The following is a 25,259-nucleotide window of genomic DNA, read 5'->3' on the forward strand; positions in this document are numbered from 1 at the left end:
AGTCAGTCAGTCAGGAGGAAAACGGGACATTTCCTGGTTATCCAACATCCGAGGTCCCGGGTCCCAGTGGGTTGCAGCAAAGCACACCCAGGGCAGAAGCCCGTCTGCCGTCTGTGCGGAGGCTGAGTCGGCAAGGCCGCTCTGCTGAAATGCAGGCAAACAGGCAAAATTGATTTGGTGGGAATGTCTGGGGGAAGCATCCAGCTCAGCAAACAACTCCTCGAGGTCATGGGTGGGATCTCGGGAAACATTGCAGCACTATCTGCAGTCATTAGGGAGGGTTTTTCGCAGCTGGTAACTGCAACGCGCGAGAACACCGAGGCTGTCAAAGCGCAACGGCAATTGATGGTCTCGACTAATGGTACTCCAGTCCCCAGAGTCATGACACCCAGACCGACCAAACTAGTCAATGTTGAGGCTGAGCAACAGGCTCAACACTCAGAAGCCGGGCCTTCCGCAGCCTCAGCTTCTCCGGGACATTCATTGGCATCTCCTACGTCTGTCCCCCAACCAAAGCAGCGCCCTGGCCGTGCTGCTAAAAAAACATCTTGGGATCACCGGGGTTAGGAGTGGGGGTAGGGACAAGGGCAACAATGGACAGGGCAGGGGGGGGGGGGGGTGGGGGTTCAAATTAGGAGGGGAGGAAAGGTGGCTGCAACTGAAGGATGTTTGCTGCAGGAGTTGTTGTTTTATTGTTTTGTTCTTTTGTTGTTATTTAAGTAATGTTTACAATTGAAAAGTTTAATATTCAAAAATGTTATTAAAGTTACAAAATGAACATTTAGAAAGTTGCATTAAAATACAACTGTTCAAATGTTACATAAATTTCAAGTTATTTTTTCAACTAAACCAAACTTGTGCAGTGTCTGATTTGCAAAACAGGGGGAAATAGACAACATGGTGGGCTACAGTGGGCAGTCAATGATGAAACGTGCCGTTCAGCCTTCATCAATTACCAGCTGCTGATGCAAGGCTCTTGCAATGGTGAAAACTCCACGAGGCCTCCTCCCCTGTCGTCCTGGGGGTGGTCATGATGGTGGCATGGGTTCCTCGTCCTCGTCCTCCTACCCGCCTCTCTCCTGAGGTGGTTTTGCAATCACCAGTGGTAAATCCTATCCCCACATGATGGCTAAGTTGTGTAGCATGCAGCACACCACAGTGAACTCAGCGACCTGCTCAGGGGAGTATTGCAGGCATCGGAAGCGCTGCTTCAGCACTCAAATTGTCTTCTTGACGTTGTTGTATATGGCTGTTATTGTAGCGATGCTCGGCTTCTGTCTCAGGGTTCCGGAGGAGGGTCATGAGCCAGATTGCGAGCCCGTAACCTTTGTCCCCCAGCATCCAGCTCTGGCCTTCTGGCTGACACTCAACAGCTGTGAGACAGTGCTCTCACACAAGGTGAAAGCATCATTGCTCCCTGGAAATTTTGCATTTACTGCCATGATACGCTGAGTGTGGTCGCAGACAATCTGTATGTTCAGCGAGTGGAATCCCTTTCGGTTTCGGTAAACCTCCGGATCATCAAAACGTGCTCGCAGGGTGATGTTCATACAGTCAATGGCAGCCTGTACCTGAGGTAAGCCAATAATTCATGCAAAGCCTAAAGCCCTCTCATTCTGTGCCTCCCTGGTAAGCTGATGAAGTACTTCCTGCATACAAACAGTGTTCAGTCACCTGGCGAATACAGCGATGTGTAGCGTAATGCGAGATGGAGCATATGTCCCTTGCTCATGCCTGAAAGGAGCCGGAGGCATAGAAGGCAAGTGCCACAGTCACCTTCATCTTGATGGACAGTGCAGTCCTTATCACACTTGTAGGCTGTATGTCTGCCTTTATGAGCTGCACAAGATATATCTCTGTGACCACCTCTTTTCGAAAGCGCAGCCTTTTAATGCACTGTGCCTCAGACAGGTGTAGATATGAGCGCTGCTCCCTGAAAACTCGTATAAGTTTGCGACCTCTTTGATTATGCTGATAATGCTGTCGAATAAGCCTTCTTCCAGGTCTATGCTCGATAGCAAAAGCAGCCAGCTATAATGGCAGATAGCATAGGCTCCATTCTTTTCAATATCCTTAAATACGAAGTATAAACTCACAAAAACCTCAAAGTGTAAAACGCAGCCTTCACTCCAAATGATTTCATTCACTGAACTATAGCTCCGTTTTTCAAGATGGCGGCATTAGCGTCAGTTTCGTCGTGAATCTGACATGTTAAGACTTGCACTTCTGGGTGGTATTTTTCACGGTATTTAAGAATGGTGTAATTGGCATATTTGACGCTGAGTGACATCACAAAACGGTTTCGAAAAAAGGCAGTCGTTATTTTTTTTAACGCTGGCGTTATACCACTGACCAATATCGGAAAATGTTATTTTTTTTAATGACAAAAATCACTTTTGTCGCCAAATAATGATGTTAAAACGGCTGCAATCTTGGCCAATTTCTAGCCCCATTAGTCTAAAAGCATAGTTGAATAATTTTTAAAGCAAGATCATAAATAATTGTCCAAAACAGACTATATAGAGGAAGCATGTGTGTTCAATGTCTTGCTTCAGTTTTAATTAACTTTATGATAAATAGCTGATTAATGTAACGGCAATTAATTACATCAATTATTCATGCTCCAATTATCCAACCTCCTGATTATCAGCCAAAAAGTTTGAGAGACAAAGACTTATGTAAGATGTCACCTCGTGGAGAAATCTATAAACAGAACCTCATCTTACCTGACATAAACCAACATCATATTCAAAAAGTTTGTTTCTGATAGTTGTAAAAACTTGTGTTTCACGGGTAGTGGTAGTGTGGGAGCGGGCATTACATTTGTGGCTGATCTTGCCCTTACCTGACATTCACAAGCACATTTTCCCACAGAAGTCACTGAACAGCAATAAGGGAATTGACATCAAATGCAATTGCATCACCTTCAGCTTAGTTTAGTTGGTAGCATTCTCCTCTCACAATCCCACTCCACGACATGAGCACGTAATCTAGTCTGACACTTCAGTGCAATACTGAGGACCTGCTGCTCTGGCAGGTGTCTCTTTCATATGAGATGTTAATAGGGAGCCTTGGGTGCCTGTTTTCCTAGTTCACGTGGAGCATTATTTGAAGAACAGTAATTTCTTCTGGTTTCCTGGCCAACATTCCTCTGACAACTCAAAACCACCAAAATAGACCAGGCGCCATTCAACTTATTTGCTGTTTTTGAGACCTTGCTTACCTATATAACTGACTGTAATCCAAAACGAATTAATTGATTGTGAACAAATTTGAGCTGTGATCATCTAACAATACAAACTAGACATCAGACTTGATACATTCCAGGAAGTTTTGGGCACCACACAAGTCTGTATAATGACTTGCTGAGCTATCAATAGAACTGAAAAATATATATTTTAAAAGAATTAGTTATAAGTTGTTTATGTAAAAGTATGCATATTGTAATAAACACATAAAGAGACCATAATGACTTTGGACACACAAAATACACTGGAGTCCTGAAATTGCAGTTGAAAGAATGAATACTTAACACATTTGTCTGAATTTACCCTTCTTGCTATTTTAATGGTGACATTAACCTATTTAAAATAAACAGTGATAAATAAATTCCTCTGCTAAATTTGCAGAGAGAAGAAACTGTAACAAGCACAACTGTTCATAGGATAGTTGCACATGGCATAGTTTTAGGACCATTAAATTAAAAATAATATTAATTGTATGTGTGTGTGTGTGGGGGGGGGGGGGAGAGGGGAGGGGGGTGTTTGCAGTCACTGTTATTACTGTAGGCAAATGTAGCAGCTAATTTGGACATATCAGGGTGTCACAAACAGCAATGAGGTATATGGCCAGATCAGTGCTGGGCTTTTGGTAGGAGTCTTGTCACAGTTGATGGAGCGGGGAGGGGCAGGGAAGAGGGAAGGGGGAAATAACAATTTGGATTCCAGGAACTCACCAGTCCTCCTAGCATCCAGTGCTGCTATGATGTTACTGATGATGTATTCCCATCATTATCAGTCAACAGTCAACAAGCTCCTCGCTGAAGTGGAACTAAACTACAGAACCAGTGGGAAACTGGTCAACTTTCATCATCTCCAGGACCAACCCAACCTCTGTCATCGAGCTACAGTACGCGGACGACGCCTGCGTCTGCGCACTTACAGAGGCTGAACTTCAAGTCATAGTCAATGTATTTACTGAGGTGTACGAAAGCATAGGCCTTATGCTAAACATCTGTAAGACAAAGGTCCTCCACCAGCCTGTCCTCGCTGCACAGCACTGCCCCCCCCCCCCAATCATCAAGATCCACGGCGTGGCCCTGGACAACATGGACCATTTCCCATACCACGGGAATCTCTTATCAACAAGATCAAACATCGTCGACGAGATTCAACACCGCCTCCAGTGTGCCAGTGCAGCCTTTGGCCGCCTGAGGAAAAGCATGTTTAAAGACCAGGCCCTCAAATCTGCCACCAAGCTCATGGTCTACAGGGCTGTAGTAATTCCCACCCTCCTGTACGGCTCAGAGACATGGACCATGTACAGTAGACACCTCAAGTCGCTGGAGAAATACCACCAATTATATCTCTGCAACATCCTACAAATCCCCTGGGAGGACAGACGCACCACCATAAGCATCCTCGACCAGGCCAACATTCACAGCATTGAAGCACGAATCACACTTGATCAGCTCTGCTGGGCAGGCCACATTGTCCGCATGCCAGACACTAGACTCCCAAAGTAAGCGCTCTACTCAGAACTCCTTCATGGCAAACGAGCCAAAGGTGGGCAGAGGAAACATTACAAGGACACCCTCAAAGCCTCCGTGATAAAGTGCAACATCCCCACCAACACCTGGGAGTCTCTGGCCAAAGACCGCCCTAAGTGGAGGAAGTGCATCCGGGAGGGCGCTGAGCATCTCGAGTCTCATCGCTGAGATCATGCAGAAATCAAGCGCAGGCAGCTGAAAGAGCTTGCGGCAAACCTGTCCCACCCACCCTTTTCCTCAACGACTATCTGTCTCATCTGTGACAGGGACTGTGGCTCTCGTATTAGACTGTTCAGCCACCTAAGAACTCATTTTAAGAGTGGAAACAAGTCTTCCTCGATTCCGAGGGACTCCCTATGATTCCCATTATTATTTGAATATGCTTGCCATATTTGGGTGGATGCATTCAACGTCTGCCGTCACTTCTGGTGAGAAATCCCAAAATTGTGCTGGATCATTGGGATCTGATGAAAAAGCTTCCTGCATCAGTTCCTGCCCCACCAACCTTGCAACTGCCCAAAATTAGGTGGTAGAAGTGTAGAAACTCCACTCCTTAATGTGTCTTACAGCTGCTTTGCAAATGCTGACTTTGTTATATTTTGAAAATGATTCACAGCCAAAAAGGATGAGGGCCATTTCTTCAAACGCTGACAATGATCATGACTGGCTCACTGCCTGTCCTGGTTCCCTCTTGATGACTGTGAGTGACCTTGCTCTGCAAGCACAGCACTTTTATGAAGTTGTTATAAAGTGCCTTAGTACCTCAAGCAACAACGGTGCCCTGACAGCCTCCATCCCTGTGCCAGGTCTTAGCATATTATCTAGTATGGTATTTTTTCCTGTCAGTAGTCATTTGCATCTGACTTGTGAAGTGTGTACAGTATTATTGTCTCAAACTGCAAACGTGCCATGCAGCTTGTATTGAATAAACAGGTGTTGCAAAAAATTATCTGTGCGTGCTTTGCAGGTTATCTCTGTGACAATGCACTAGATGAATAGTGGAGCATTTAATTTGGGTTCATACCATCATGATAGGCAGTCCCTCAATATCGAGGGAGACTTGCTTCCATTCTAAAAGTGAATTCTCAGGTGACTGTACAGTCCAATACAGGAATTACAGTCTCTGTCACAGGTGGGACATACAGTGGTTGAAGGAAAAGGTGGGTGGGATAGTATGGTTTTCAGCACGCTCCTTCCGCTGTCTACGTTTGGTTTCTGCATGCTCTCGGCGACGAGACTCGAGGTGTTCAGTGCCCTCCCAGATACTCTTCCTCCACTTAGGGCAGTTTTGGGCCAGGAATTCCCAGGTGCTGATGGGGATGTTGCACTTTATCAAGGAGGCTTTGAAGGTGTCCTTGAAATGTTTCCTCTGCCCACCTGGGGCTCGCTTGTCATGTAGGAGTTCCGAGTAGAGTGCTTGCTTTGGGTAACTCGTGTCGGGCATGCGATGAGGCCCACCCAATGGAGCTGGTCAAGTGTGGTCAGTGTTTCAATGCTGGGGATGTTGGCCTGAGCGAGAACACTGACGTTGGTGCCTGTATCCTCCCAGTGGATTTGCAGGATCTTGCAGAGGCAGGGATGGTGGTATTTCTCCAGCACCTTGACTGTATATGGTGCACGTCTCTGAGCCATATAGGAGGGCGGGTATCACTACTGCCCTGTAGACCATAAGCTTGGTGGCAGATTTGAAGTCCTGGTCTTCAAACACTCTCTTCGCCAGGCGACCAAAGGCTACGCTGCCACACTGGAGGCGGTGTTGGACCTCGTCGTCGATGTCTGCCCTTGCTTGATGATAGGCTCCCGAGGTATGGAAAATGGTCCACGTTATCCAAGGCTGTGCTGTGGATTTTGATGACGGGGGGGGGGGGGGGGGGGGTCAGGTTGGTGGAGGACCTTTGTCTTACAGATATTTAGTGAAAGACCCATGCTTTCGTACGCCTCACTGAAGATGTTGACGATGGCTAGAAGTTTGACCTCTGAATATGCGCAGGTGCAAGCGGCAACCGCGTACTGTAGTTCGATGACAGATGATGGGACGACCTTGGTCTAGCCTGGAGGTGTACCATGTATGAAGGAAGAGTGTGCATGTGTAAAAACAAAGTTGGAATAAAGTATTTGAGATACAGAATACAATAGTTAATAATTCTATGCCAGTAAAACATACTGTTTCCCAAATAGTGAGTTGCTAATGTGAGCTATGCTATTAGAAGTGCAAAATGTAGCCTAAAAAGCATTCACAGGAAAGAAAAACCAGAGGATGAGTTGCTATGTACCTTATGGTGACTAGTTAACAAATGGCACTGATAGAGGCTTGGTGGCTACCAGCCTGTTTCTGAGTTGGGAGATTCAAAATAAGGAAGAGAAGAGGAAGAATCTTTTGGGACTGGGTGATACAGTTGATTAGACGCTGACCTTCGAGGAGCAGAAATGTTTTCTCATCCATTGACTACATGAATCCTTTGTGAAATGAGTTTGTGCCAGTTTCTGCATTGGCCCAGAAATTCCTCTCGAGGTCTTCCCGCGGGCAAAGCACTAAAGAATGGACAGAAAATGCGCACTTACCCGAAGCTGCTAGGCCCGAGATCACAGTCCGGAGGCTTCTCGTGACTGCGTGTCACAGCGCGTTAACTTTGGGACGTATGCAGGAGCCACGTGTGCCTGGACACCCAATTACAGGTAAGTATTTTCTCATTCATAGTAATAGGAGATTCGTAAGTCTGAATCTCCTATTATTGTGAATGAGAAACACCCCAAAACACACAAACACTACATAAAAGATTTTAAAAAAACACCTCACATAAATACACTAATAGAAATTGAAGTTGTTCTAAATGTTTTTTAAAGAAAAAAAATTTGCCGATTTTAAAAAAAAGTTTTAATTCTGGTTAAAAATAAATGTAATGTATTGGGCAGGGTTTTTAAAAATGTGCTTTTAAATTTTATTTTTTATGTTTTAAGTGCATTTTAAAACTCTTATGCCTGTAAAAGTAGGCTATGCGCCTGCTTTTATCAGGCGCAAGAGTTTTGAGGACATTTGCTAGGCAAGATATGCGTAAATCCCGCAAACTTGCCCGTGCAAATGTCCTCGCTCCCGGCTTTTCCGATGCCTTCCCGGTCCGTAGAAACTTCGTACAGGTCCGGGACGTTGGAATTTCTGGGCCAATTATATAACTGATACTAATAGGCACTGAATTAGGCATCTCACTCAGAGGACATTGAACAGCTGGTATGGGAAAATGTCATACTGTTGCAGAAAGGACTGCTATGGTGAGGTTGGGCAGAGTAGTCGGAGGAATGTCTAACCATCCTATACATGACCTGGGAGTGCTTGATGCGGACAATAAAAGCCTATAAAGGAAAGGCTTCCATTCACCGGCACTTAATTTCTTCATCTTGACGAACACAAAATTCGCAAAAGAAGTTCTGAAGAAACAAAGGTTGTACAGCCTTTTTATTAATCTATTTTAAACAAATATAATCTGCAAACTTTACAAATTGTAATCTGTCATATTTTATAGGACCGATGTGAGGAGAAGCTTTTTCACTCAGAGAATTGTGAACCTGTGGAATTCCCAACCACAGAAAGTTGTTGAGGCCAGTTCGTTAGATATATTCAAAAGAGAGTTAGATGTGGCCCTTATGGCTAAAGGGGTCAAGGGGTATGAAGAGAAAGCAGGAATGGGGTACTGAAGTTGCATGATCAGCCATGATCATATTGAGTGGTGCAGGCTCGAAGGGCTGAATGGCTTACTCCTGCACCTATTTTCTATGTTTGCATTTTTACCTTTGTCAAGACCATTACATTGGAAACAATGATTAACAGTGATTAAAGGCTGTAATTTAATGATTCAAACTACATCACAGAAACCATTACAGAAAGGTCATTAGAAAAAGTTACAATGTCGATTTATTAGGAGGATTTGGTAATGAAAGGATATAGTAATGGTGAGAGAACTGAAAAATTTGGGTTGTATTCCCTGCAGCACAGAGGATAAAGGGGACCAAATAGAAGTTTAAAATCATGAACGGGTTTAAGAGGAAAAACAGTAAGCCAATTCGTGAGTTGATAACAAGGGGACTTAAAGTCACGCTTATCACTAAAAGCATGAAAGGGTTATTAAAATGTAGAATGCTTTAACACAAGTAGCTAATGAAGTTAATCAGAACATTTAACAGAGAATTAAACAATTTTGGAAGAAACATACTATGGGGTACAAGAAAACAGCAGGAATTTAGGATTGCAGTTGGTAGCTCTGGTTCAGGAGCTAGCACTGTAGAAATTATCATCTGTACCAAAATTTCCATGAAATCACGACAGTATAGCTGTTAATAACTATCATCTGAGCCCTCGGAATCAAACACTGCTTTGATATCATTTCATATCATTCAGAAATTCAAATTGATATGGGTTTTATTTGCTTTTAGTCAGCTTTTGTACCAGTCGCAGTTGTGAGTTTGGATGCCAGCTGTCCTCTGTGTGTGATGATAATTCAAGAGGCTAAATCATTGTAAAGCGATTACTGCATTTTTATGAGATAAGGTGCAGTCGATCACCTAGCAATTTTGGCATATTAATTCAATGGCACCGCGCCAGTTTAACAGATGCAAAACGGGCATCAAAAATGGCCATAAATGCGCCATAAGGTAAAAGATAAAGAGACCTCAGAGCCCACAGCTTTGCATATGCAAATATGGGCGCCGAATGCCTGGTTGAGTGCCCTTTGTAAAATTGGATCAACTGCTGGCTGCGTTCAGGAAAACGTGGTTTAAATGTGGCCTAACCAATGATCCTTAAAGGGACTGATGCAGGCCGCCACCAAAAAGGTAAGTTTTTTCACAAAAATACTTGCCTGAATATGGAGGAGGGAACTGCAGGAATACCTCTCTCTGCTCCACATTAAAACCACAGGCTTTTGCCAGCCACTGCTCGGCACCCTCCTGAATGCCGGTCTACCACTCCCGATTGCTGCCTCCCTCCTTCTCCCAAGCACTGCCTCCCCCGCTCTCCCGACTGCTGCCCCCTCTCCCAGGACCTACCTGTGGACCGCTGCTAGTGATGCAGCTGTCCAAAATTCAAACTCTGTTCGCCAGCTGAATGCCTGGGGATTCCCAGCAGGCATCTGCAGCTTACCGGCTTCATGCAAATGAGGCCCGAGGTCCAATACCGGGTGCATCTTGGGTCTACCAGGTTCCTGTGCAGGGAATGTTCCTTGCGCTCAGTTCGCATCAGCGTGAACCAATTTCTAGGCCTTTATGACCAGAATACTTGAGCAGCTATTACTACAATGATGATTGTAATTCCAGTTAATGTTGATATTAGGTTTAATAATCTGGCAATGCGAGATGAACGATTTGCACTCTCTAGGTCGTCGTTTCTAGAAGCATAGTCAACCTGAAAATATAAAGGAGCCATTCATATAACCAATACAGAACCAAGGGTATAGAAGTCAAATTTGCAAGTTATTCCCCTATTTCTTGTCCCATGTTTTTCAATTAAAGTCATTGTATTAAAAACTATTCATCTTTATTTGTTGAACTTTTGAGAAATATTCAGTTTCCAAATAACTGAGTAAGGGCCCCATGTGAAATAAGTTTAGTAAGTCTCAATCCAGTTCAGAATAGAAATAGGTCCATAGCAAAAAAGGTCCATTAATTCAGCACTAATTGGCATTAAAGTAAGGCCACAGGTTGTCAGGTGGGTCAAAATGGAAAAGTCACACTGGTAAAGGAGGAGGTGCTCTTCTGAGAGTATGGTACTTTCTTAGGTGAGAGTAGAGGGGCTTTACATTGCATCTAACTGTGCTATACCTGACTTACAAGACCACTGTGGTGGCGGTATAGCTCTCATCACTAAATCATACCTTGATCTGTCCCCTTACTCCTCCGGCACTTTCTCATATTTTGAACATCTCGCTTTATTCCACCTCCCTCATCTCTCATTCAAAATTCTCATTCTCTCCCGTCCACCCAGATATGGTAAAAACGTTATCACGGATATATCCTCACTGCTTTCCTCCCTCAGCCTATGCACTTCTCATCCTTGGTGACTTCAACCTCCATCTCAATTCATCATGCTCTCTCTCCTCTGAGTTCACTACCCTTCTGTCCTCACTTAATATCTCCCACCATATTCACCCCCTTGACCTTGCGATCTCTCATGGCCTTGCTATTCCAACTGTATCAATTAAAGATAAAGCCATCTCTTACCATTTCCTTGTATCGCTCTTGACCCACATCTCCCTTCCCCAATCCAAACCTACTTCCTTCTGCATCCGGCTCTGCAAAAGAACTCTCTTACAACTGCACTTATCAACTCAAAACTATCCAATAAAGGCCTTCTTTTAATAATGACATTTCTGCAGCCACCAATCTGCTCAGCCACCTTTGATGACCTAGTCCCTATTAAAAAGATTACCCTCTCCCACGCTGGCTGTTCCCCCGGTACAGCCCACATCTTCATTCCCTCAAGTCAAAAGGGCACAGACTTGAACGGATGTGGCGGACAATTGGTTTAGCCAGATTTGGCTCGAACACAAAAAACATTATCGGTTCCTACTCTTGTGTACAAAAACTGCTCACTATTCCAGGATCATTCTGGATTTCAAAAGTAACCTCCGGCTACTATTCTCTACTGCTAACCGTCTCCTTAAAGCCCTCTCCCCTGTCTCCACCACACTCACCTCCAACAAGTGTGAGGAGCTCATGGACTTTTTTGTCTCAAAGCTTGAGACCATCTGATCAGCTGCCTCTGCGAGTTCCCTTCCTTCACCTAGCCCATCGGGCCAAACTTCATCGGAAACTCCCACCTGCCCTAGCCCTAAACTCATATAGTTTTCTAGTTTCTCTTTGATCTCTCCAAACTCATCTTGTCCATGAGACCCACTTCCTGCTCTCTCGACCCTATTCCCACTAAACTGCTAAACTGTTTACTCCCTCCAGCAAAGACATACATTTCAGCGCTGGCGCATAACATACTAAAATGTCTTTCACCTTATAAGCTGCGGGGTGTCTTACTGCCAGTTTTTTCATCTTGTACTCCCCTAAATACCCAAGAATCATCGAACTTATAGCACAGGAGGAGGACATTCAGCGCATCATTTGTGCTAGCTTTTCAACTGGAGCTCTCTCTGCTCTAATTCTACTTCTTTGCTCTTTGACTGTAAGAAGTGATGGCAAAGCTGAATGTCTGGTGAGCACTTTATAGTACTCTGTGTCACCCACTCTTAAAATACCAAGCACCAGCACAGATATATTTACTCTGGGAGAGAAGGAACAAGTGAATGTGGCAGTGGAAAATGTAGAACCTGCTGGCCAGAGAGCCTTCTCAAGGCTTCCTTCGGCTGCTGACCAGGGCTTTGGCCCCATCAGGATCTGCCTACAAATGCAGCTTGATAGGTCGTCATCAGAATTTGATGTACTCATTTGAGTATGTCAAGCAGCCTGATAAATCTGGAAGGGTCTAGGCAATAGTCAACAATCCACATCTGTGCAGTGCTGCATATGACAGATCCAGCTGCAGATCATCACAGGGAACGTGGCCACTCAGGGTTGTCTGCAGCAGAGCCCCATTGCCTAAGGTTCTAAGCTCAGACAAAGTTTTGGATCGGCTGATCTAACTGGGACCAAATCAAAAGCAGTATATTTTCTCCGGATTCACCAAATTAGGGAAGCAAATTGTGACAGCCAGTAACCACAATGCTGTCCAACGATCTTCTCCCATACAGATTTCTGAGAAGCAGTAGGGGAATGCTAGTTTTTACAAAAACTCCCGTCCTCTTTATTTTGTTTCTTTTTCCCATGGCTGCTGGTAATTATCCTGCCATTCACATCCTATCTAGACTCATCTTTTGTTTCTTAACTTGTGCTATTACCTTCTCAATTTGGCCCATCATCCCCTTTGTCTCTCAAAACTCTTCTGCCTTCCACCCTATCACAGACCTTCCCTTTTGTTCTTTCTAGCCCCGCCACCGTCCCCCTTTCAGGGCACTTCCTTAAGAATCTGTTCCATTTCGAACTATTGCCAGTTCTGACGAAGGGTCATCGACCTGAAACGTTAACTGTTTCTCTCTCCACAGATGCTGCCTGACCCGCTTTCCAGGATTATGTTTTTATTTCAGATTCCAGCATCAGCAGTATTTTGCTTTTGTGCAGGGGAATGCCAGGGCCTGGCATGAATGATTGCGATGTCTCACAGGGTAACTCCAACTTACTATAAATTGTACGTGTACTTCAATCGCAGTACACAGGAACCTACAGATGCTCTCTATATAAATATCATAGCCTTTATAAATACTTGTTCAAAATGTAATCATGGAATTCAACTAACCTTGCAGGAGAAAATCAGTGCCACTAACCCAAGTGGAAAAAAGCAACATAGCAGATTGAAAACAGACCAGCCCATGTAAGTGTGCACCCGTTCAGTTTGGGGTAATTGTATAACTTGCATCTTCAAGTGATTTTTCCCAGTGTTATTTTGCCTTCTCTTCAGTGCTGCTCCACATAGTTTACCACACAATGTCAATTGTAAGCTAATGATTCTCCAGTCAGCTTTTGTAATGTTCTAACATTCCCTGTTTCCCGAAATGAATTGGTAAAGTATGAAAAGCAAAACCTGCACAAAAAAATATATAGTAAAATTACTGTATAAGTCATACCTTTGAGCTCCTGGTAAGTTACGCACCAATATTTTAAAGTGCTATTTTCATTGGACTGTGTGTTCTGCACTACATGCTATAATTTTATTGTGGTATTGTAAATGACAGCCAAAACGTAAATCAGGTTAATTAAATGAAACCAGTTTAGATTCTTGCTCTTTTAGATGACTTTACCCAAAGATTTATTTTGCTTTCCTGCAATACTATAAAACCAGCAATTCCAGAGACACATAAACCCCTGATAATAGCACTCCAAATTGTTATTAACCACAGTAACCCCCTGCCATGTGGCGTGTATTCGGCTCACTTCCCAGTAACAATCATGCAAAATTCCACATCAAGGCAAAATCTCCAAATCATAGAGCTGAGTCCTTCCACTTCTAAAATCATAGAATAGAATGGTTACAGCACAGAAGGACATTCAGCCCGTCGAGCCCATGCTGGCTCTCTGCAAGAGTGCTTCAGCTAGTCACAAGGAAGGAAAGGACTGAACAGCCAGGGGCATTACAGACTTTTGTGTAACCTCATCTAACTCTTTAGTTGACCTCTAACAGGCTACATGGCATTTTATCATTTCATCTTAGTAATTTGTGTCATGTGGTTAACTGTGTCAGTCATCAGCTCTGATTCAACATGAAGGTCAGAATCAACAATGTCAATCCAAATACAAGTACCATCCTTTTTTCCAAGTCAAATTCAGTGTCCTGCCAGGTTTCAGTGATTCCAGACAATTTTTGATTCTCTGTTTTTTTTTGATTGCGCTGGTGGAAAAAATGAATATTCGCAAATTCGATTACATTTTGAACACGATAACTGATTTACTTGTGAGGGTAGAGTCTGGCAGGAGATGCAGTGGTGCACAGAACTACTGGAATTTACCAGGTTAATCATCATACAGCGGCTAATGTTTCTCTCCAATGAGCCTGAGGAACATTCAGTTCCCATACACAGAGGAAGAAAGGAAACAATGGGTTGTCCTGCGATTTCTCAGAGGGGAGGTGATGCTTGCACAAGCATGAGATGCAAGCAAAGAGCATACGTAATTCATTTGGTTTTTAAATTCATTTTTCGGATGTGAGCATTGCCGGCAAGGCCTGCACTTATGGCCCATCCCTGAATGCCCTTGAGATGGTGGTTGTGACACTTCTTCTTGAACTGCTGAAGTCCATGGTGAAGATGCTCCCATAATGCTGTTAGGTGGGGGTGTTCCAAGATTTTGACCCACCGAAGTGCTCTGGCCCTACTGCCTCATTTCCCCCAAAATGAGAGAGAACGATCACATTGGAGGGGTAAGAGGAGAACCTGCCTACTCCGCTCTCTTTCTTCAGCCTCCCCAGAGACCTTTAGGCCTAGCGACCTTCTGGCTATTGTTTTTGGACAAACATTTGTAAGCAGCTATTCTTCATCATAGGGAGTCCCTTAAAATCGAGAAAGACTTGCTTCCACTCTAAAAGTTGAGTTCTTAGGTGGCTGTATGGTTCAATGTGGGAATTACAGTCTCTGTCACAGGTGGGGCAGACAGTGGTTGAAGGAAAGGGTAGGTGGGGAGCCTGGTTTGCCGCACGCTCCTTTCGCTGTCTGCGCTTGATTTCTGCATGCTCTCAGCGACATGACTCGAGGTGCTCAACGCCCTCCCTGATGCTCTTCCTCCACTTTGGGTGGACTTGGGCCAGGGATTCCCAGGTGTCAAAGGGGATGTTACACTTTATCAAGGGGGCTTTGAGGGTGTTCTTGAAGTGTTTTCTCTGCTCACCTGGGGCTCACTTGCCATGTAGGAGTTCCGAGTACAGCACTTACTTAGGGAGTCTCATGTCGGGCATGCAGACAATGTGGCCTGCCCAACGGAGCTGGTCGAGTGTGGTCAGTGCTTCGAGGCTGGGGATGTTGGCCTGAGCGAGAACACTGATGTTGGTGCGTTTATCTGCCCACTGGATTTGCAGGATCTGGTGGAGGCAGCGTTGGCGGTATTTCTCCAGTGCTTTGAGGTGTATGCTGTGTATAGTCCACATCTCTGAGTCATATAGGAGGGCAGGTATCACTACTGCCCTGTAGATCATAAGCTTGGTGCCAGATTTGAGGTCCTGTGTTCAAACACTCTTCCTCAGAGCAGAGTTTTCTACCCATATTACACTACGTTTTACTCAAGATTAATTCATTGAACCATACAATTTCAGGTTTTCTTAGAATTATCTCTCAATCCTTCTACAACAGTTCCCATATCTGGCCCTTGTTCATAAGAACTGCAAGCTGTACCTTTTCAGTATTCTGCCTTTTCAGATTTGTGCATCTAAAGGATTAGCAATTAGCTAATCGGTTTACTGCATTAAATAGTCTCACACTGTGCTACCTTCTTTTGGTAGATATTAATCATCATAGGCAGTCCTTTGGAATCGAGGGAGACTTGCTTCCACTCTTAAAATGAGTCCTTAGATGGCTGAACAGTCCAATACGAGAGTCACAGTCCCTGTCACAGCTGAGACAGATAGTCGTTGAGGGTAAGGGAGAGTAGGACCAGGTTTGCCGCACGCTCTTTCTGCTGCCTGTGCTCGGTTTCTGCATGCTCCCGGCGATGAGATTCGAGGTGCTCAGCGCCCTCCCGGATGCACTTCCTCCACTTAGGGCGGTCTTTGGCCAGGGACTCCCAGGTGTTGGTGGGGATGTTGCACTTTACCAGGGAGGCTTTGAGGGTGTCTTTGTAACGTTTCGCTGCCCACCTTTGCCTCATTTGCCATGAAGAAGTTCCAAGTAGAGCGCTTGCTTTGGGAGTCTCGTGTCTGGCATGCGGACAATGTGGCCTGCCCAGCGGAGCTGATCAAGTGTGGTCAGTGCTTCAATGCTGGGGATGTTGGCCTGGTCGAGGATGCTTATGGTGGTGCGTCTGTCCTCCCAGGGGATTTGTAGGATCTTGCGGAGACATCGTATTTCTCCAGCGACTTGTACATGGTCCATGTCTCTGAGTCATACAGGAGGGCGGGTATTACTGCAGCCCTGTAGACCATGAGCTTGGTGGCAGATTTGAGGGCCTGGTCTTCAAACACGCTTTTCCTCAGGCGGCCGAAAGCTGCACTGGCGCATGGGAGGCGGTTTTGAATCTTGTCATCAATGTCTGCACTTATTGATAAGAGGCTCCCGAGGTATGGGAAATGGTCCATGTTGTCCAGGGCACGCCATGGATCTTGATGACTGGGGGGCAGTGCTGTGCGGCGAGGTCAGGCTGGTGGAGAACCTCTGTCTTACAAATGTTTAGCATAAGGCCCATGCTTTCGTACGCCTCAGTAAATACGTCGACTATGTCCTAGAGTTCAGCCTCTGTATGTGCGCAGACGCAGGCGACAGAGATTGGGGTGGTCTTGTACCTGGCCTGGAGACGTCGAAGGTTGAACAGGTTCCCACTGGTTCTGTAGTTTAGTTCCACTCCAAGGGGAGCTTATTGACTGTGAGGTGGAGCATGGCAGCGAGGAAGATTGAGAAGAGGGTTGGGGCGATGACGCAGACCTGTTTGACCCCGGTACGGATGTAGATTGGGTCTGTAATGGATCCATTGGTAAGGATTACGACCTGCATGTCGTCATGGAGCAGGCGGAGGATGTTGACGAACTTTTGGGGACATCTGAAACGGAGGAGGATGCTCCATAGACCCTCGCGGTTGAGTGTCAAAGGCCTTTGTAAGGTCAAAGAAGGCCATGTATAACGGCTGGCGCTGTTCCTTGCATTTTTCCCACAGCTGTCGCGCTGCAAAAATCATGTCCATGTGCCCCGTAGGGGACGAAATCCGCAATGTGACTCCGGGGGGAGCTCCTCAGCCATAGGGAGAAGACGGTTGAGGAGGACTCTAGCGACAACTTTCCCAGTGGCTGATAGCAGGAAGATTCCTATGTAGTTGCCGTAGTCGGACTTGTCCCCTTTTTTAAAGATGGCCAAGATCACTGCATTTGTGAGATCTCCCGGCATGCTCTCCTCCCTCCAGATGAGAAAGAGGAGGTCATGTATTCGTGCCAACAACAGCTCTCCGCCATACTTCAGTGCCTCAGCAGGGATTCCATCCCGTGGGGTAGATATTAAAATATATATTTACAATTCGATAGAAATACAAAGCACTGGTTTGACACTATACATAAATATGAGCAAAGTCTACAATCGATCAATCATCCTTTAAAAGAACATTTCTGATACTTGTTGCAAAACCATCATCATAGGTAGCCCCTCGAGCGAGGATGACTTGCTTCCACATGAGTTCACAGATGTTTGTTGAGTCCAGTTCGTTGGATATATTCAAAAGGGAGTTAGATGTGGCCCTTATGGCAAAAAGGATCAGAGGGTGTGGAGAGAAGGCAGGAGTGGGGTACTGAAGTTGCATGATCAGCCATGATCATAGTGAATGGTGGTGCAGGCTCAAAGGGCCGAATGGCCTACTCCTGCACCTATTTTCTATGTTTCTATGTTTCAATGAAGGACCCGATGTTCCAGTCCTGAACTCCAATTGAAGGGGTGGAAGATGCCGGTGCGTGGATTTTTTTAATGTGTGGTGACCGTTGCACAGCCACCACACGGGCTTGACAGAACTAGGCCTTTATCCAGTGGCAAGGGTTAACTAGGTCTGCTGCACGGACCTAGTACGCACACAAATCGCAGTGTGGGCAGGTCCATGCTGCCCCTGGGCCCTCGGCTCTTCTGGGCCCCGTACCCTCATTCGCCGCACCTCCGCCACAAACTCTCGCCGCTCCTCTGCCACAAACTCTCGCCGCAGTTCCGCCACGATCTCTCTCCGCTCCTCCGCCACGATCTCTCGCCGCAGTTCCGCCACGATCTCTCGTCGCACCTCCGCCACGATCTATCGCCGCACCTCCGCCACAAACATTCGCCGCACCTCCGCCACAAACTTTCGCCGCACCTCCGCCACAAACTCTCGCCGCTCCTCCGCCATGATCTCTCGCCGCACCTCCGCCAAGAACTCTCGTTGCTCCTCCGCCACGATCACCCACCAAATCTCAGCCACGATCCCTCATCACGTTCGCCATGACCTTCCCACTGTTGGAAAACTATCTGCTTCTGAATGGCAAATTCCATCTTCTTTTATCCTTTTGTATTAGTTTTGGTATTAGTGAAACTGCTCATCTTGAAAACATCTATTTAACTGAGGGGTTGCACATAGCCGCGCAGTGAAGCACTTATTAAGTCTGTCAGGACGGTAGGTTAAAAGGCCTGGCGATGTGAAAGACCCTCCCCGTGCCCGTTAGCAGAGGGAAGGGGCCCGGTGTAGGAGTGTCCATGGTGGCAGAGCTCAGCCTGGGCTGAGGGGCTCCACAAAAGGGGCGCCAAGCGCGCTGGCACAACACAAAGCCCACAAACACGCTGCCCGCCATTTTGCGCAGCGTTTTACTGACGCGCCCTCGGCGGCGCGCACTCACCGCTCGGCCGTCGCTCGGCAACTCCCGCGTCCGTGCTCGCCCCACAGCGCACGCGCAGCGCGCCAGGCAGCCCTCCCGGGCCCGGCCCTCGTCCCAGGGCGCACGCGCAGCGCGCCAGACCGGCTCCAGGAGGGAACTCTGCACGTTGGAGGTTGAGCATGGAACATGCAATGATGCAAAATGTACATGTTTTCCACTGTGTCCAAAATTGTCCTATTTTTAGGTAGTTTCAATGCACAAAAATAATGCTGTGAATGTGAAATAAAAACAGAAATTGCAACAAAGGGCGCAGGTCAGTCAGAATTGAATAAATACTTGAAGGAGAAAAAAATGCAGGGATATGGGGAAAAAGCGGGGGAATGGGACTATCAGGATTGCTCTTCGAAAGACCCTGCATAGACTCGATGGGCAGAATGGCTTCCTTCTGTGCTATTCTATTTTATGATTCTATCTGTTATAAAAAAAGGTTATAATATTTCTGGTGAACACCCGTCATCAGAATAAGGGTATTATCCAAAACTATAACCCGTCCATTCTCTTCACCGATGCTGACTGACCTCCTGTGTATTTCCAGCATTTTCTGTTCTCATTTCAAGTAATTTCACCATTGGAATTTTGTGTGACGACATTGCTATCTGTTACTGGTTGTCTGTTTAGGATAAGACACTGCATTTGGATTGTTTCTGCCAAGTTAGGTCAGCACTCAACTCTTTTATAACAATTACCAATAAGGAACAGCACTAGTGACTAAACCATAACATTGTGAGATTCATAATTCAGATCCCCTTTTTTGTAAAGCAGAAAAAAAAGTGTGACCTGAAAAATAATCTTGACAACTTGTTGGCTACTGCCACAGAAGTGATTGAAGAGAAACAATAGTGAGAAAGCAGATCTGTTTTTATCATTTATCAGAATATTTATCAGTACAGGGTTTCATCTGAATAGGTTAAAGTATAAATATGTTTTCTGGAAGCTAGATTTCAGGCATTTTTTAAGGTTATCTTGTCAGTGGCGCCAGCACTCTTCATTCGGATTAAACTTTTGAAAAATAGTTATTAAGACAATAATTCTGTTTGCTGTATCAGTACAACGCCGAGAGAATAAATCACTGAAGTACCGGGGCTTAGGTCAAAATATTTAACAATGGGAATTTCCATTTACCCGAGAGGTTTCATTTTCATATATATTGAAAAGTATATTTCTAGGATTTTTAAGCCACACGGAATGCTTTCAATATGTAACAGCCACAAGATTTTTCTCCCTATCATTTCTATATTTTTATACATAACTACATTAAAACTTGGCCTTCAGTTACAAATACATGGCAAGTCATTTTGCTGCACCTTTTCTTCCAATTTTGATATTTCAAGTGAGTAATATGCCAGAGATTTATTTAAACAATGACTTGCTTTTAATGTGGTAAAACATCCCAAGGTGCTTCAAGTTTGCCGTTTTAAGGAACTTTGAAAGGAAAAGAAAATTGTGTTTTTAAAAAAAACAAAAGTGGGGCAAACACTACAGAGAGGTCACGCAGAGCTGTGTTAAGCCACCAAAGGACAAATATTAGAAAGATATTACAGGGAACCTTTTTGCCGCTAGACAGCACCTGGAGAAGTTCTGTTGTTCTCTGAAGTATAATTATTCAAGGTGCTCTGATGAAAGTGCTGTGGTATGATTGTGCAAAATGGTTCCTGTGTCTGTCCCATAAATATGCATGTAACTAACTTAGAAATCAGACAGTGTAGATTAAACAAAGTTGAGTATCATTTTAATAACATTGCTGGTAATTATGAATATATTCAATAAATTCCATTCTATCACAACAATAATTGTAGATATTATAAAAGCCAAATAGGGGTACATAGGATATACGACACAGAAACAGGCCATTCGGCCCAAAGGGTCCATAAGAACATAAGAAATAGGAGCAGGAGTAGGTTATTTAAACCCTCGAGCCTGCTCCACCATTTAATAAGATCATGGCTGATCTGATCATGGACTCAGTTGCACTTCCCTGCCCGCTCCCCATAACCCTTTATTCATTCCCTTATCACTCAAAAATCTGTCTATCTCCACCTTAACTATATTCAATGACCCAGCCTCCACGGCTCTCTAGGGCTGAGAATTCCACAGATTTACAACCGTCTGAAGAGAGAAGAAATTCCTCCTCATCTCAGTTTTAAATGGGCGGCCCCTTATTCTGATACTATGCCCCCTAGTTTTAGTTTCACCTCTGAGTGAAAATATCTTCTCTGCATCCAACTTGTCAAGATCTCTCAATATCTTATGTGCATGCCGGCATATAGGCTCCACTCGAGCCTCCTCCTGTCCTCATCTAAATGTATCCACATAACAACCTATTCCCTTCTTCCTCATATGCTTGTCTAGCCTCCCCTTAAATGCATCTATACTATTCGCTTCTACCACTCCCTGTGGTAGCGAGTTCCACATTCTCACCACTCTTTGGGTAAAGATGATTCTTCTGAATTCCCTATTGGATTTCTTGGTGACTATGTTATATTGATGGCCTTTAGTTATGCTCTTCCCCACAAGTGGAAACATTCTCTCTGACATCATCATAGGCAGTCCCTCAAAATTGAGGAAGACTTGCTTCCACTCCAAAAGTGAGTTCCCAGGTGACTGTACAGTCCAATACAGGAATTACAGTCTCTGTCACAGGTGGGACAGCCAGTGGTTGAAAGAAAGGGTGGGTGGGGTATCTGGTTTGCCGTACGCTCCTTCTGCTGTCTGCGCTTGATTCTGTATCCACTGTATCAAAACCTTTCATCATTTTAAAGACCTCTATTGGGTCACTCCTCAACCTTTTTTCAAGAGAAAAGAGACCCAGTCTGTTCATCCTTTCCTGATATGCATTGTCTCGCATTTCTGTAATTATCCTTGTAAATCTTTTGTGCACTCGCTCCAGTGCCGATATATCCTCTTTATAATATGGTGACCAGAACTGTACACAGTACTCTACGTGTGGTCTAACCAAGGTTCAATAAAGATTAAGCATAATTTCAATTCTATATCTCGAGAAGTAAACCCGAGTGCTTGTTTTTTTTATGGCCTCACTAACTTGTGTCACAATCTTTAGTGATTTGTGTGTTTGTACTTCGAGATCTCTTTGTTCCTCTACCCCACCTAGACTCGCACCCTCCAAATACAGGACTATGATTAATTTATAAGCACTTAGTAACATTCTGTAACATATAAACATGTTACAAAACATTTTTGAAAGTGTTGCTAGTATATTGCATTGTTTCCACCCTATCAGTTTTATCTCTTGAGGATTTGCGGCTGGAAACTCATACAACCTCAGCTAGTGTAGAGCACTGGTAATTTTTTCTGGTAGTGCATAGGGGATTTGATGGCAGGGAGAGAGGGAGGGTTGTGCAAAGGAACAGTGGTCTACTTACACAATGGGAGTCCTCCCTAATATAATGTAAGGTTCGTGTAGCCTTAATGAGGCTCTGCGCAGGCTCTCAGTACTCCAGTTGCTTCCTGACCACATTGGCGCACATTACGTGAATCAGACACCTGGGTAGGCCTGAGGATTCTGTGCCCAATAGTACGGGTGCCTGCCATAGTATTTTGGATCTCTCTATTTAATGATACATTGAGCGCAGAGTGCTTGTGCTGATAATTTTCCAGGTATTTCATTCAGATGGAGAAATTCACTGAAGTCACATTAGACCTTTAGAATCCCTATTAATAGCATTTTAATTTTATGGAGATTTTAACCCATACTAGGCAAGTTTTTATATATCCAATGCTTTTGTTGTGAATGCAGGCTATCAATATGCCCCAAATCCTTGATGCATGATTACAGTGTCTTACCAAAAGGATGGAGAAAGGTAATGAGAACCACTGCCAGAATCTGTAGTGTTGCTTTTTTGTTGCTGGGTGAAGATGGAAATGATGGCACCGTTTCCAATTTGGTGCTATGTGCCATGTTGGGCCAGTTACCCCTATAGTGATGCACTGAAGGCCACGGCTGTGGTTAATCGGAGGAGGCAGTGGGGAATTGTCACTCCATTTTTCCCTTCCAATGGCAGACATTTTTCTGTGTCACATTGAACATCTCTTTAAAAGTGACAGCACAAGATGTTCCCATTCCTGCTGCAAGAGTTTGAAAGAAATTATTGAAAATGCATTACAGAAATTGGATTACTAAAGAGAATGTGAAATATGTATATTTAATGATTATATAATACATTTTGTCTGCTCCATTAATAAGAGCAGCATTCCTACAAAAAGATGATGTCATATTTTTGGATTGGGAATACAGGTACTCTCTGTTGTTGTTGCAATTTATGATGATCCTTTTACCTCTTTCATAAAAATTGTTGCTCATTTTCTCTGCCAATTTTGCTCCCCTTCCTCTCCTGCAGGCATTGATTCCTTGTGCTCTATGGTTTGTTATATTCTGTCAATCCCTTCTCCAAGTGACCATTATTAATTTGTGAGCTGGAACAATGAGTGCTGACAGACTATTCAAACATGAAGGGTTCGATAGGCCTGCTGAGATCACTTATTTCAGCACAATTTAGGGATCAAACTTCGGACCTTGCTGTTTCGTGTGGCTCAAGTATTCACTGGATGAGCTTACTGAGAATCGGAGGTACGAATCAGTTCTTTTCACTATTTAAAATATCACTGGCAGCAGAATAGACTGCTATAAGCATGCTTTTTAAAAAACTATTCAGAGCATAGTACTTTTTAGGATGGGTGCCAATTATATTTATATTGCAGCCAACGTGTATCCTCACAAGTGTGAAATCACCTTTAACGGGTGCTTTTGTTACAACCGCAATGATACCTCATTCACCAATCTGCACAATATTTACCATAATGAGTCAGTGTCCCAGATAAAATTGCACTGATGCTGTACAACATAAAGGCCTATTAAACTTGAAGATTCCAGTGTAGTGTTCACAGGAGGTGGCAGCTACAGGCCTTGTAAAATGTTATATAAAAGAATGCCTATCACATTTCAGATATCAAGTTTTGTTCAGTTGTGATGTGTTGGTTTTATATACAATCTTTAAGCAGTGCAGAAAAGAGAAAGTTAATTATTTCCTGCTGCTGTTTATGACCTTCAGATAACATGGCTCTTCAGAGAAACGAAAAGCTGAGCAGCTGCCAATGTAGAGCGACACCAACAATAGCGACAATGAGCTTACAATTGACCTTCGGCCTTTTCAGACCACTTCTCCCAAGGGTTACTTAAGCAGTTGCTTTAAAGGCCCAGGCCAGGCTGAACACAGCTCTACCTCAGCACCTAAACATCACAATCGAGATGACCCATGGACAATGCCAGTGGAAATGAGCTAGTATTTAACAAAAATAAAGACATAAGTATAAAATAAGATTCAGTACTCTAAGTGCTGATCGACAAATTGTCTGCCTTCAATTCTGTCCTGGGTCTGTCGAATTCTACTTTATTCGAATTGAGCTTGACAACTCTTAAGAAATAAGAACGCATAAAGTACAGCATCGCTAAATGAATTTGTCAGATACCTTCTCTCGCTGTCTGTTCTGCAGAACCCCATTAATATGCTTGTACACTGAGGAATAGCTTTTACGTGACAAGTGCTAAAATGCTTGAATTCAAGGCTGCCACTGTATTCCAGGGTGACATCTAGTGATTGTAACCTGTATGACTGAATATGAAGAACAAACACAACTGTTTGTCACGCATTTCTGTCCTCTTATACAGCCAGCTATGGTAGATTTGATCAACTCAGGATTGTATAATGGAAGCATGACCTTTCCACTTCTCACATCTGTCAGTCAAGCGGTTGGTTTGAGTGAAAATTGTCCAATTAGAGCTGAATAATGATGTTTTATTCTGTGGCACGAATCAAGATGAGGGATGAGAGTCTTCATTTGAATGAAAAGCTAAGAAATAAGCAAACTCGGATTAATTAATACATGGCCAGATTTTGCCACAGTTTAAACCATTCACCCCTTCAAGTTTATTTTTATCCTCTCTTAAATAAAGGCGTGACTGGCACAATGTCTTTTTAACCAAAATAGCAAACATGAAAACAAGAGAGCAATTTATTACAAAGAAAGCAATAAGAAAATAGGCCTTCCCATTTGAAAGTTCTGTTTGATTTGAAAACTTTATGAATGCAATTTAAAATGATAATTGCATTTTAAAAATGGTCCTTGTTCTTCTCTGACGTCATAAAATCTAGGAGCTGAGACCAGCTGAGTAAGTTTTGTAATGATTACCACAATTTCAAAATGCTGTTCGCAAATTGTATGGCATGGTGACTAGCGGTGAGAACCAGTTGCAGAATTCTGATGTGAGATTGCCATCATGTTAGTGGCAAATTCTTGGCCAGAACAATTGAGAGCAGTTTCTGTCCAGTACTGAGACTATTTAAGCAATTAAATGTAAGTCAATTGCCAATCTGA

General features: G+C 44.2%; 2 long non-coding RNA genes across 3 annotated transcripts; one reads left to right on the top strand and one right to left on the bottom strand.

The window, feature by feature from the left end:
- Window positions 1–10,072: 10,072 nt before the first annotated feature.
- LOC139276428 (uncharacterized) lies at window positions 10,073–18,903 on the bottom strand. Of its 2 annotated transcripts, XR_011595933.1 has the most exons (3): window positions 18,831–18,903; window positions 13,095–13,379; window positions 10,073–10,160 (listed from the first exon to the last, which is right to left on the bottom strand). It is a non-coding gene; the product is annotated as an uncharacterized lncRNA (long non-coding RNA). The 2 variants fall into 2 exon arrangements; XR_011595932.1 differs by lacking the exon at window positions 18,831–18,903 and having other exon boundaries at window positions 13,095–16,588.
- Window positions 18,904–18,961: 58 nt separating this feature from the next.
- On the top strand, window positions 18,962–24,282 carry LOC139275909 (uncharacterized). The gene is made up of 3 exons (XR_011595791.1): window positions 18,962–19,012; window positions 23,225–23,454; window positions 23,936–24,282. It is a non-coding gene; the product is annotated as an uncharacterized lncRNA (long non-coding RNA).
- Window positions 24,283–25,259: the final 977 nt, after the last annotated feature.

This window comes from Pristiophorus japonicus, chromosome 11 (assembly GCF_044704955.1).
Source record: "Pristiophorus japonicus isolate sPriJap1 chromosome 11, sPriJap1.hap1, whole genome shotgun sequence".
Taxonomy (NCBI): domain Eukaryota; kingdom Metazoa; phylum Chordata; class Chondrichthyes; family Pristiophoridae; genus Pristiophorus; species Pristiophorus japonicus.